The sequence below is a fragment of the Zootoca vivipara genome, chromosome 3 (genome assembly GCF_965207765.1).
Source record: "Zootoca vivipara chromosome 3, rZooViv2.hap1.1, whole genome shotgun sequence".
NCBI classification, from domain to species: Eukaryota; Metazoa; Chordata; class Lepidosauria; order Squamata; family Lacertidae; genus Zootoca; species Zootoca vivipara.
Window position 1 is genome coordinate 36,298,404 of NC_142586.1, and position 14,724 is coordinate 36,313,127.

At 42.4% G+C, this 14,724-nt stretch overlaps 1 long non-coding RNA gene across 1 annotated transcript; it reads left to right on the forward strand.

The window, feature by feature from the left end:
* The first annotated feature begins 1,271 nt into the window (after nt 1-1,271).
* LOC132591887 (uncharacterized) lies at nt 1,272-14,238 on the forward strand. The gene is made up of 3 exons (XR_015948911.1): nt 1,272-1,444; nt 12,047-12,222; nt 14,117-14,238. It is a non-coding gene; the product is annotated as an uncharacterized LOC132591887 (long non-coding RNA).
* Nucleotides 14,239-14,724: the final 486 nt, after the last annotated feature.

Sequence of the window (14,724 nt, forward strand, 5' to 3'; positions counted from 1 at the left end):
AGTTTTAACATAATCCTGAAACTGTTTACCATTATCTAATTTCTATAATAGGGAATGTGAATACATTCATTCTATATGATCAAATGCTTTTTCAGCATCAATATCAAAATAAAACTTTTGATTTTATTTTGACAACTTCATTGATTAAATTAAACACCTCTTCTATTTTCAAATAGTAAATTGTCTATAATAAAGCCTGCCTAGTCTAGACAATCTATGGAGACACTATTTGTATATCCTTGTTTTCCTTATAACCGTCACAGTTCCAGGTTTGGGAAGGGTACTCATAGTGTAAGGAAACCTTGCAATGAGCCTGCCCTAATAGCAGGAAGCAGCAGGAATCAGGAAAACTTCAATAGCTGCATTAATAATAATAATTTATATCCCACCCATCTGGCTGGGTTTCCCCAGCCACTCCAGGCGGCTTCCAACAAAATATTAAAATACAATAATCTGTTAAACATTAAAAGCTTCCCTAAACAGGACTGCCTTCAGATGTCTTCTAAAAGTCTGGTAGTTGTTTCTCTCTTTGACATCTGGTGGGAGGGCGTTCCACAGGGCAGGTGCCACTACTGAGAAGGCCCCCTGCCTGGTTCCCTGTAACTTGGCTTCTTGCAGTGAGGGAACCACCAGAAGGCCCTCAGCACTGGACCTCAGTGTCCGGGCAGAATGATTGGGGTGGAGATGCTTCTTCAGGTGTACTGGACCGAGGCTGTTTAGGGCTTTAGAGGTCAGCACCAACACTTTGAACTGTGCTCAAAAACGTACTGGGAGCCAATGTAGGTCTTTCAAGACCAATGTTATTTGAACAACAGAGCAACTACTCTGCATAGCAGCTAAGACTTGCTACATATGTAAAACTAAGGTTCCAACTACTTCCTACTGTGCTGTGGAGGGAACCACACTCAGGCTGGGCAGTGGAGTTTCTATTATAGACCTGACATGCTTCTTAAAGAGACAGGCCACACCCACTCACTACATAGCACTGCTAAACACCTCAGAATTTTGCGCTCCTTGCTTCTTTTAGGAACACCAACTGCACTCATTTTTAAGTAATTTCCTTTTTTCATTTATAATCTCTTACCCTTTCTGGAAAACAGCGTGCTGGCTTCTAAAAATAACCATTGCAATTCTCTATAAACACAATGGTCTACCCACAGCTGTGTTCATGGTTGACAACAAGTTCACTCCTCAAATACGTCATTACTTTTTGTTTAGCTTCTTGGTGGGCTGGACTTCAGCCCACTAATATGCAGGAGATTTTCCAGTTATGATTGCATCCAGTCTGCAATCAAGTGGACTGGTGAACAGTAAATTAAATGGGAACCAAAACAATTTGATTTAAAAAAAATTTTTTAGTCCAGGCTCTCTCCATTTTTTCAAAAGGAAATGTTCCAGATGGTCACTGACGTATGGGTGTTCGTTGCTGAGTTTGTTAGTTCAGGTTTGAGAATTACTGCTAACTTTATCATATATATTTTTATTAAAGATTTTCTTGATTTACAAAAATATGTGCAATGTCTCTCGTAACATTTTTAAAATTCAGTTTAATTTGTTGAGACATTGGGAAGAAAAGGTGAAAAGAGGTAGATGGGGGAAAGATGGGTGGGGTCAGGGTTGGGTGACGATGTTTCTATTTTACTTAATATATGTGAGGTTTTTTGTCAGCGTCACTTGTGCAGGTTCTCTGTTCGCTTGTGCTCCTTTGGTGGTGAGAGATGTTAGGGTTGGCCTAGAGTATGATTGTTCATTTGTGGTTGGCTGTGGTGGTCTTTGTTTCGTGTGTGAGTGGGGTGATTGGGTGTTTTGGATCAGGTTAGCCATATTGATTTGTATGCTGTTGGTGGATTTTTGTCATTGTCTTGTTGGGCTGTGTATGTGATGAAGGGGAGCCATACTGGGGTGAAGTCATCTTCTATTTGTCCCCATGTCAGTTTCAGCTTATTGGTTAATTTTTCTAGTAATGCTGTTTCCCACACTGTTTGGTACCATTGGTCCATGCTTACCCCTGACAGGTCTCTCCAGTGTCTGGTTATAGTGTATCATATGGCAAAAGCAGTGGTATGTAATTTCCTGATTGTTGCAGATTTACATCCACATCCATACATTTAAAGCACAAGGCTTCCCTTCCTGGGAAAACTATAGTTTGGTGAAGGTGCTGAGTATTTTAGGGGATTTTAAAGGAAGTAAACCATAGTTCCCAGGATTTAAAGCCAAGTTTTTCGTGTGGATGTGACTGTAGTTCTGCAGAGTGCCAAAGGGATGTGCATTCCATTTCTCCCGAATGGACTCAGCCAGGGTTTAAATTAAATGATCTCTGTTCAGCTTCAAGAATGCTGATTGGGCATCAATGTAACTGAGATAACTAAAGGACAAACCTGAGTAGCAACGGCACCTACAATCAATTGTGCAGGGGAAAAGTAATAAAGGTGTATGAGCAGCCATTGCTTTCCGTGTAAGATATATAGTTATATATTTGTAGTGCAAATTATTTTGAAGGACCAAAGAGGCAGTCCCTTAGGGAAGGAATAAGTGGTACACACTGCTTATTAGTGCAGAATCTAAAATATCTGTTTGAAGGGAAGCAATGACCTTTTTTTTGCCAGCGTCTGTTTCAGATAAGTACAGGATCTTATTCTAGACGCCAAAAGTGTCAAATACCCAGTCAAGTGAACGGAGGTCTATAGCCACTCCAACTTTCTAGTGCATTTGTTCATAAAGCTGTATTCTATAAATACACACACACACACACACACACACACACACACACACATCCCATACCCCATACTGAGGGCATGGGAATGTGTCAGGGATTGTACTTTGGGCCCTGAGAGTGTCTGAATGAAAGAGACCGCACAAACCAAGAGTTCCATAACACTAAAAAGAAGGTTGTAGCTTTGGTTTGGTTTGCTCACCAGTGGCTCAAACATGTGTCAGAAAGGACCATTTGGTACAGCACAGGGTATAATTTTGCCTCTGGCATTTTCACTACACCACAAAAACGTTTTGGTTTTTTATGCTGAGCAAGGAAAAGACAAACAAAACAAAAGGAATACCATGTAGCTGAATATGTATTTTCCTGTCTATATAAGGATTTGATGGTAATTGAGGAATCAAGACCATCTCTGAAAATGAACCTTTAGGAACATGACTTATCAATTTACCTTACAATCAAAGTATCATAGAATATAAATGGCAAAGCTATGTTATGAGCTGTGATTTATGCTTAGCATCAAAGAAAATGTTAGTCAGTTAGCAAAAGGTTGATGCTAAGTGGACTTATATACACATGACATTAATGTGTCAATGTAATTTTTACGTAGCCTCTGCAAAACAGAATGAAAATGTGTTGCAAACTGATCAGCGGTTGTCTAAAGACTCAATCAAGTCTTTTTGAGCTCAGTTACTCAAACCCCTTTAATACAAAGGTTGGAAACCTGTGGCCCATCAGATGGCATGCTGTTCTACAACAACTATTATCCTTGATCATTGGCCATGCTGGCTGGAGCTGATGAGAACTAGAACCAAACCACATCTGGAGGGCCACAGCACAGGTTCTCTACCTCTGCTTCGACAGGAGATGCAGAAGAACAGGTTGCAAGTAAAAACATCCACTGCAGATTAGAAGCAAAGGTATTCCGCCCTGCCCCCGAAAAAAGTAATAAAGCTCCTTTACATTTGCCAGGCAAAGTGTCCCTCCGCTTCTCCCCTGAAATGACTTTTCAAACATTTAGTCACCACAATACCACATGGCTATTTATAGCCCTTTCCATCTTAGAACTGCTGATTTCATCAGTGAAAAATACACCAAGTTTTCCCGGCATTGATTTCTTTGCTTTCTACTTTCTCCAATAATAAAAGCTGTCTGTTATTCTGAGTCTGTTGCATAGAGATGCCCTGTTTTTTTTCCCTGGGAAAGGAAATGCTTCTTAGGAAAATGAGGATTATCAGCTCTGGACGTATTCATTTTATTCTATTTAGAAGGGTTCTATCCCACCCTCTGGTCAAATGATCCTCAGGGAAGCTTGCAACAGACCACAATTAAGACAGGTATATAAACATGTGCTTAATAATAAAATTTTTATTATTTATACCCAGCTCATCTAGCTGGATTGCCCCAGCCACTCTGGGCGCCTTGTTCAAGTCTCTACACATGTTTGTGTGCAAGAGTATGCACGGGTTGATGTGAACAGCTCAGCTATTGCATATGCAGCTGCACATTTGTTGAACGTAATGTGTGAACACGCCATTGCAAATCCACTGAATTTTTTCTTCTGTTCTGCAGTCTTGGAGCAACTGAAAGTTAGGAGCGGAGTATTTGTTTTTGTAGAGGAATAAGCTCCTTGCAGCTGCTGCTCCTCAGACTGATGGATGAGGCTAGACTGCTCTTCCTTTTGCCATGGCCTGGCAAGCAGATTACACAGCTGCCCAGTAGCTTTTGTTCCCTTGACCAGTGGTAGCGGTCAGAGTGTGCTTCCCTCCAGCTCTGCAGTCCCAGGTCAACATAGCAAACCTGCATGTGCCAAACACCAGGCATGCTGTGAGCCATGGGATCTTTGCCCATTGTCTGCAAAACTGATTGCGATTTAATGGGGTCATAGCTGAGCCAAGGAACACCTGGCACAATGTCAACAAAACAGCATCACGGTGTTGTTGTTCAGTCGTTTAGTCATGTCCGACTCTTCGTGACCCCATGGACCAGAGCACACCAGGCACTCCTGTCTTCCACTGCCTCCCGCAGTTTGGTCAGACTCATGTTGGTAGCTTCGAGAACACTGCCCAACCATCTCGTCCTCTGGCGTCCCCTTCTTCTAGTGCCCTCAATCTTTCCCAACATCAGGGTCTTTTCCAGGGAGTCTTCTCTTCTCATGAGATAGCCAAAGTATGGGAGCCTCAGTTTCAGGATCTGTCCTTCCAGTGAGCACTCAGGGCTGATTTCCTTCAGAATGGATAGGTTTGATCTTCTTGCACTCCATGGGACTCTCAAGAGTCTCCTCCAGCACCATAAGCATCAATTCTTCAGTGATCAGCCTTCTTTATGGTCCAGTTCTCACTTCCATACATCGCTACTGGGAAAACCATAGCTTTAACTATACGGACCTTTTCTCCCAAGAAGCAGGCATCTTTTAATTTCGTGACTGCTGTCACCATCTGCAGTGATCATGAAACCCAAGAAAGTAAAATCTCTCACTGCCTCCATTTCTTCCCCTTCTATTTGCCAGGAGGTGATGGGACCAGTGGCCATGATCTTAGTTTTTTTGATGTTGAGCTTCAGACCATATTTTGCGCTCTCATCTTTCACCCTCATTAAAAAGGTTCTTTAAATCCTCCTCACCTTCTGCCATCAAGGTTGTGTCAACATATCTGAGGTTGTTATTTCTCCCAGCAATCTTAATTCTTAAGTATATATAAATAGGAGATCAAAAGGAAAATTCCTATTGATAAACCCTACCTGGCAGGAATATGACTCAGGCACCCAAGAATATAGAAAGCAACCTCATAAAGGCATGTGTAGGTTGCAGTACTTGGGAATGCAAAGAGCATTTCAATCTAGGGACTCAGCTATACAGCTGCAAAATGTTTTAATCATGTTTTGAGTGCAATATACGATGTGACGCTAGATGTGAGCCTTATGGAAAATTCAATGTATTTTTTAAAACGCTTTATTTTAAAAAAGCATTTTCATAACGGTTTTTATGTGTGTTGATTCCATCCAAGTCATCCATACCACAAACTCCCTAGAACAGTCTTGAGGAATGTTCCCTGAACAGAAATCCAACTTGCTTTTGGAGCCGAGTTTCATGATACCCAGAACAAATTTTGAGGATATGTGTGTGATATTTTAAGACGGACTGTTTTCATTATTCACCAGGTTTGTTGATACAATATGGCTGCACTTGAGAATTATTAGTACAGCAATGAAATATAGTGAAAGAGGACAGATGCATACCCTACAACATTCCTCAGATGAAAATAGGGACAGTACTTACTCCCACAAGTGCGTGCATGGCCGGCCCCCACCAAAGTTGAGCTGAACCTGGCACATGTGTAGAAAACTACAGTTCCCAGGATTCTTTGAGGGGAAGCCATGGCTGTTAAAGTTGTGTACAGGGGACGCTCAGGTTGCGAACGTGATCTGTGCGGGAGGCGTGTAGCGCCTGCGCATGCATGGGTTGCGATTTGGCGCTTCTGCACATGCGCAAAGTGCGATTTAGTGCTTCGCATGCGCGAGTGTCAAAATCCGGAAGTAACGTGTTCCAGTACTTCCGGGTTCGGCGCGGTGTGCAACCTGTAATAGGGCTTTAAATGTGTGGTGTGAATGTGGCCTAACTTTCAATTGTGACAGGGAGGGGAGGCTCTAGCTTCTCCTTTGCCTCAAGCAGCCAAATGTCTGGATCCAGCCCTACTCTTACAGCAATGCTGTGCTGTAGCAAAGGCCAGGAGGCAGTGATTTGTCCAAGGTCATACAATAAGCTTTCTGGCTAAAGTATTATTTAGTCTTTGGAAGCTCATGAAGAGCTATTTATGTCTAGGTATCTCACAACTGTATGCCAACAGCAGCCATTTAAACTCATTTGTGTGTGTGTTTCACTTTATAAAAAAAGCATTTTCTGTGGATTACTTTTTGAGCCCTCACACGCCTTCTGACTGATTTGATGTGAGTCTAAGAAAGCTGTATGACTCATGTCAGAACTTTTGAAAACCTAGGAGAATATCCATGCAATTTCTTTCTCTCCTTTTTTACGAGTTTACTATAAAAGGTGTGAGAACTCACTTGACTGGCAAGGTGTCAGATGTTGGAGGAGCCCATCTACTTTTTAAATAAAACCTCCATGCACTTGAAAGGGGTTGAAAGCTTGACAAACTGTAGTATGGGCTTGTGCAGTTCTGCAGTAAAGACGTTGTGTAAGATTATAGGAGTCAATTTTGTGTTTCCTGAAGGGACTGCCAATCCAAAAGGGAGAAATGGTGTAGGCTCGTGTTTTAAGAGATATGCTTACAATGTTTTTCTGCGCCAATAAACCAAGAGAGTGATGAGTGAATGAAAAATTAATCACTTTGTGTGTAATAAACTGGGTGACACTTCCACTAACACTTGGCCACCTTCTCCTTTTCCATTGAGTCATCACTGGCTAGAAAACTCTACTGAAACTCAAGAATTATACAGCACACCAGGAAATTAGAAGAAGATGAGCAGTTTTAGGGACCCTTGTTCTGCTAAATGCAGTCCGTGGGGGTGAGAGAACCATATGACCACCTGCGCCATTTTCTTGCATTTCTAGTCTTTAATTAAGTCTTTAAGATCTCTATCTCTCACACAAAGTGTACAGTGTTGAGATATTCCACTCCGTGTTGGAGTAGGCCAGCTTCACTACAACAAAATCTGCCACCACACCTCGGTATGTGCAAAAGAAACAATCTCAGGTGCTTTATTTACACACGACATAATAGTATGCCTCCATAGGAATCTTCAGAGACCAGTGTAAAACAAAGATGTGATCCATTCATGTTCGCATTAGCATCCTAAGATTGCTACTCAGGTACATAATGCCAGTGTATGAACTTCTCATCAGAGCACCCAACCTTATCTGAATTATTACTTGTACTACAACTACAACTACTACTACCGTGTTTCTCATATTATAAGACATGTCTTATATTTATTTTTTCCTCCAAAAAACACACTGTGGCTTATTTTCAAGGGATGTCTTATTTTTTTCCTCCTCCTCCTGGCGCGGCCGGCATTGCTGCTGCGCCTATCACTATGTCTTATTTTCGGGGTATGGCTTATATTCCTTGAATGCTTAAAAATCCTGCTATGGCTTATTTTATGGGTATGTCTTAAAATATGAGAAACAGGGTAGATGCCTTAATGCCAAAATAGGCTTCTAATTGGTTTACAAGTGCAATGAATATGCAATGAAACAACTCCAGTAAAACAATACGAGAGATCTGCTAACACCAGGACCATCTTATCCATAGGTGCTAGGGGTACAGGGCGCCGGGGTGAGGGGTCGGAGTCTGGGGTCCGGAGAAGAGCCAGCTTGTCGGTCGGAGGGCTGCAGTGGGCTCTTCTGTTGCGTATGACTCTGCGCTGTGAGTTTGGGGGCGACCAAGCCAGTGAGACGCTGAGGCGGCTGGCCAGCTCCGCCCTCCTGCATGTCTGGGACTGGGTAACCTGGGGGGAGGGGGCACGCCGGGCAGATATTTGCACCCGAGTGCCGCATATGCTTAAGACAGCCCTTGCTAATACAATATGCTCCCAGCGAGGGCACCGGCTCCTGGGGGCTGAGGCACTGTGGGGGACCCTGAAATTTTTTGAGGGGGGCAGGATTCCTCAATGTTCATGATGTCAGGATGTTGCAGGATGTCACGAGTGTAATGTCAGGACATTGTGTCCAGCCCCTCTGACTCCAAGAGTCCCTTTTTACCAGGGATAGTCAATGTTCCCTGATGCGTTACTGCTCCAATCTCTCTCTCTCTCTCTCTCTCTCTCTCTCTCTCTCTCTCTCTCTCTCTCTCTCTCTCTCACACACACACACACACACACACACACACACACACACACCTTTTCCCCGCTTTGTCTTGGGGCAATAGATGGCTTGTGACATTTTTGTTAGTCTGTATCTCCAGCATTTCCATTCTTCAAGGTTTACCTGCTTCCCAGGGTCTCTCGAAGTTAAGCCAGGGTTGGAGGATAGATTTGATTCAGTTTGCATTTCAAGATGAATCTAATTTTCACTTTCCAAAACAATAAATGAACCAAAACACAGCTTTGAAATTTATATGTATCCAAATTTTGCACTGCAGTTCACCAGCCAAGCAATCTGTACCAAAAGAAAATCATACAGTAGGGTATAATCTGAATACAAATGAGTGGAAATAACATAAAAATGCATTGTGTTAGAGGAAACAGTTTTGCAAAAATGATTGTATTGGGGGGAAAGTGCATACAAAAAGGTGTCTATTAGGATAAATTCACACTAAAACGCCGGTGAATTTTTATGAGGACTTTTTAAATAGTTGCAGATTGATGGGAAACTGAAATTAAGACTGGAAAAAATGAGAAACATAAACTGACATGTGCACCCATCCCGTCTAGTACAAATGTAGGCAAAATGCATGTCCAAGAACTCTAATATGTTATGTAGTGTTCTGCCTGCCATTTCACATACAATGTCTGCTTAGTAAGATAAAAATGGCCACTTATAGCTTTCCTGGGTGGGCAGCAGTTGCGTCCTCTCGCGTTTGGCCGGCAGCCTGAGCACGCGAGTTTGGCCAGCTGTTGGGAATTTCTCCAGCTGGTCCACAGGGCAGGACTGCCCACCAAAACATTAAAGGTAAATGGGCCAATTGAAAACATACTATCGTAACCAGATCTGGATTAGAAAAAGATCCATCTAGTGCCGTCTTGTGTTTCCACAGTGGTCACCAAGGTCATGGAGGTGACTTGTAAACATTTAAATAAGCCAACAATGTGTACTAATGAAGTGTGCTAATTGATCTTTAGTATGGTATGTTTCAAGCATTTGTTTTATTTATTTAATAAGGTTATATATTCCATAATTTTTTTTAAAAAAAACAACCACCACTAAGCAGTTTCCATAAAGCATAAAGTACTTATTTTAAAAAGATAAAATCAACAGACTTTAAAAAGAGGATAATACAATATTTCTAATTCCATCTGTGAGATTCTGGAAGATACCCACCAATATGAACCAACCGAGGTCCCCTTCCCTGCACACTCAGACAATAATGTGTGTACATATATCAAGTTTGCAGCCAAAACCCTTCCCTCTCAAACAGGAGTGAAATCTTAGGTCTGGTCATAAGTATAGAGCAGTTTCAGGGTGTGGGGGGGTAGGCTTATTGGCAGTATATAAAACCAAATATAGTTCAAGTTTTGAAAAGTGTTCAGTGGTTAAAAGAATAAAGGCAACTGATCTCGCTCTCTCTTTTAATGTGGTCATGGTAGGAATTACCTCATGAGTAAGTTTCTTTAACTCTGGGGACTGTCTCTTTTGTATAATTGCTCTAAAAGCTGGGTTTGTCAGTGCTGCACGTGAAATCACAGTGCAGATGAGTCTATCACATCCCAAAGTACCATGGGTAAGATTAGGCACAGTGTCACTCCAGTGGATACAAATGAGAAGAGGAATGGGGGGGTATGGGTTCAGTTTGCCAAAGATGAATTGATTCAAGCTGTTTGAGATATCCATATCATTTGGAACTCTCTTACGTAGCCTGTGCTCCTGAAAAACAGATATGCAAAACTGACTCACTGAAGAGCTTCAGGCAAATTCCCCTTACAAAATAAAAATAAAACTCATCTCATGAAAGGACTAACCCTGGAAATACTGCCCTTTGAGTAATAAATAATCATGTAATAAATAAGGAATAAACACATGAATTTATAACTGAAAGGGGAAAGGGCTCGGTCTTCTATTTTTTATTTATTTATTAATCATTTCAGTGACGTTGAGCAAAATCTTCTTCCATTGCAAATGGTGTAGAAATAGGATGCCTCTTATTGGCAAGGAAAGGTTGGCCATTCCTTGGCAAATCCTCTTTTAAAAGTCACATAAATCATTTTAGGCCCATAAAAAGCTGTCTTCCATGCCCAAAAGACATTCCTGTGGAAAGAATCACGGCATTTTATGCCATCAGGAAGGAGGATGACTCTGTTACTATCCTGACTACATGGATTCTTTTGGATTAAGGGAATTTTCCTGGTGCAACCCTTTTGAGTTGAATATCTGGAGGAATAAATCAGGCTTCAGAAGTGGGAATGGAAGAACACAATGGTTTAGACTGAGATGATCAAAATATGAGTAATATAATCATATTAGATTAAAGAAGAGACACTGCAGCATATATACCCAGTGAGTCACCATTTCAGAACAGAAGGCACTCTGTATAAATCATTATATTTATGCAAGGAACTTTGTAGTAGCACCATAAGCACAGCTGGGATTACCATTTTCACTGGGTGATTCTTTTGCGACAGGGTGAGCCACTTCAAAGAATCGAGTGCTTAAGAACACCCCTAGTTTAAGCCTCAATTCCAAACAAATTTGCAGGAAGTCATTGTGTTACCAACAGATATCGGCACCTCAGATTTATTACCTATTCATGATTACTCATTCTTGGTGATTAAGACAAAAGTACCACACTGAATTAATGAATACTGAGTCAAATGCAACCGCCAGACCAAGATACTACATCTATGTGCGTGCAATTACCTGTCTGAGACAGGATCTGTTTTCATCTCATGTAATGTTTGGATTGCTATTTAAATAGGCTGCCCTGTTTTATGTTATCTAAGGTGATAATTTAAATTCCGTGCAGTTCTATCCTTATGGGAACACTTATTGTATCCTTGAAAGTTGCTATTATTTTCAGAAATAAATTGGAAACTTGAATGCGTATTCCCATCCCCATCCCCACCCCCCCATATATCAGCCCTGGGTTCCATGACTCTCCAGTATCACACCAACACCAAAATCAGCTGGTAAAACTTTGTCTGGATGGTTCCATTTCAGTCTGCAGGTGGATGTGTTGTCTGAATGCCCCCACTGAGGATGCAATCAAGTGCATTTACCCGAGAAGAAGCCCCTTTGAATATAATAGAGCTTGACGCTGAGCATTTTATTTAAGTTAAAATTCTGCCCTGCACTTCCAGTGCTCCTGTACCACTCAGAGCAGCTAAATTGGTTGGGACTGCACTGTTACAAATGCTTAACTTTTCCTGGATCAAGCTGCATTAAGTCTGCACTTGAGGGTAAAAGTGTGTCAACAGTGGTTCATAAACAACAGTAAGCCTCCGTATGCCTGATGCTAGGAATCGGAAGTGGTGAAGTGGTGAGTGTGTCGATGAATTCTTGTCCTGCTTGCAGGCTTCCTATGGGCATCTGGCTGGCAATTTGGGAGAACAGGATTGCTGGACTATAAGGGCCTTTAGCCGGATCCAGCAAGGCGTTTCTTAAACTTAATGAAAAACTGAGCAGCAGCTGCCACTCATCCACCCCATGCTTTTGTTTTGCAGAATCCCATCTTCTCCTGTTTCAGCCACAGAGAAGCATAGGAGCAAACAAACGTGAGTTCGGCCCTCAGCATAGTTACCGCACCTGCAAATTGATGAAGCTCCAACCATTTCCGACTATTATTTGGAGAAAATTGATGTAGACAAATCCTTCTCCCCTCCTGCAAATCATCCTTTGGGTAAGAACTGCAAGCTCTTACTAGTACAGTATCTGGGTTGGGGCAATTATATCTGGCAAGAAATACAGTTGATAATCCTCTTGTTTAGATGTAACAAAACTTGACGGTGTTCACACCCACTGCATTTCCATTGTTTTTTTTTCATGTTTGCTTACAGGACCAAAATGTATATGTAGCCTCTAATTTGATGCATTGTTTCTCAAACCAGCTTCACGCCAACTGGAGTCCTAAAGCCGTTGGGATGAAAACATTCCCATCAATCCCCACCCCAATGTGTACATGTGTTGATGTGAACAGCTGGCGGGGGCGGCAGCAAAAAGGAAGAGCTATGAAAGAATTTTATTTTTTTACTATGCTTAAAACCAATAATATGAACACACCCTCTGTCTTGAGCCGATCATGGTGCATTTTGCAAAGGTTAGATAGGGTGAGCAACTGACAGCTTAATACCACCTTCCATAAATAAGCAGGCAGGGATTGGGGTGGAGCTTTGCTCCTCCTCTTAATGCACTGGGGGAAAGGGGGTGATTATTTAACGTGCTCATATTGACCAAAGGGATGGGAAGGGAATGTTCTGCACCTGGAAAAAGGACTGCAGCCTGAGGCCCGGAAGCAAGTTGAAGCAACCTTGGACTTGGTTTTCGTAGATATGCACCACCCTTCTCATCAAAGTGCCGAAGTGCCCTGAGCACTTGACTGCTCTATATCTCTTTCTGACAGGAAAGAGCCCTAGAGCCCTAGGGAAGAATTGTCAAATCACACTTGAATCAAATTGCTGCATCCTATGGTTGGTGGAGCTGTTTATTGTTTAATCATAGTTTCTTTTATGGAAGTGAAGCTCTCTTTAAGAAATATAGCCGATGGGTACTTCTGTTTCTGCAGCTGAGCTGTTTGGCAATGGGAGGAGAGAAAACATTTTAGTCTGGTATGAAAGAGTATAAAAGTCTATTCTTACAGTGCATGGAGGCAGGAGGATGAGCTGGAGATCCAGCTGCCCATCAGCATATTTTCTCATGTAGCCATGAGCTGCCATCCTCAACAGGGATAACATGCTGCTTCTTTGCCACCCAACAGATCTAAATGTAACAGGCAAAGCTTTTGATGGAAGACAGTGAAATAGTTGCACTGCTAGATTTCTATGTGCAAAGCTGCACATAGAATGCAGGAGCAGTTTGGTTTTCTGAAGTGACAACCATAAATAGAATGGATTCCTAATGCACTGGCCTGCATGGTGTCAGGAGCAGCAGCGGAGCTAGTCGCTTGGTCACCTGGGCCCCCGGGTGGGGTGAGCTGCCCAGGGGGGATTTTGTCACCCCCATCAGGGATGACACCTGGGTCACCCCCCCCCACTGCCCCCCTTCCTATGCCCCTGGTCAGGAGACACAGCAGGGACTGGCATGAGGTCACACCAGCCTGCACAGCACTGGCAGATGCTGTGGGGATCAGGGCAGCCAAGCTCTGCAGACATGCTTCTGGAAGTGCTGTGACAGAAGTAGGAAGAAGAGTGGTGACACGTGGAGTTTTCCTTCTGTTTTTTGGTCCTGCGTATGAGCACCTGACTCATGCTACAGTGCGAAACCAAAAAACACCCGTCTTTTGGTCCTGCACTCTGGCATGGCCAGAGCACAGGAGTCAAAACGGAACATCTGGCATTGGAATCAGACTTCTGATTCTGTCAATCTGTGCTGTCACACTTAAAATGGGACACTTGGAGGGTATGAGTTCACCCGGTGAGATTTCCCCATGCATGCAAGGAGATAAGGGACTATGACTGTAAACAGAAAGTTTCATATGAACTTTTCTGTATACAGAGGCAGCTGGCAGCACTATGCTCATGCATCATTTGTTTCATGCTGCCATGATCATGGGAATAATTCTATATCTTCATGTACAGAGCTTAGCTTCAAGCCAATGTTTCCCATTGTGTGACTGAGAAGGCCAGGGAAGGACTGTAGCCCAGTAGAAGAACATCTGCTTTGCAAATAGAAGGTGGCATGTTCAGTCCCCAGGGACAGGGTTGAATGGGCCCTTAGTACCTAGAAAAGCTTTGCAGTACCATGAGAAGAGTGATGGATACTCCAAAGGCAAAATGGTGAGTAGGGAGGAAAATCTACAAAGCTAGGAATTTAAGTGTAACATGCCAAGATGAATCTAAAGAAATAGGTTAAATATTTCTTATGATGAGAAGAATTAGGAATGGGTAGGGCATACCAGAAACTATTAACTTTACGCCCAAAAGTAATTTCACTGTTACGATTTAGTTTCAAGAATATTTGGGAGTTCAGCACTTGCCATTTGGTGTGAGATGGAGTGGAAGATCTTGGCCCCAATCCAGAGATCTTCATAGATTGTTTGCACATAAGGGTCTCTTTCCTAATATTTGGAAGAGAACCAGTTTCGTGGCCTACAGCTAAGGTGTAATTTGGCATGAAGCTCTCAGGTGTAACTGCGGGCTTTGATCACTACAAGATGAAACAAGAGCAGCAAAGGTATAAAGCTCTA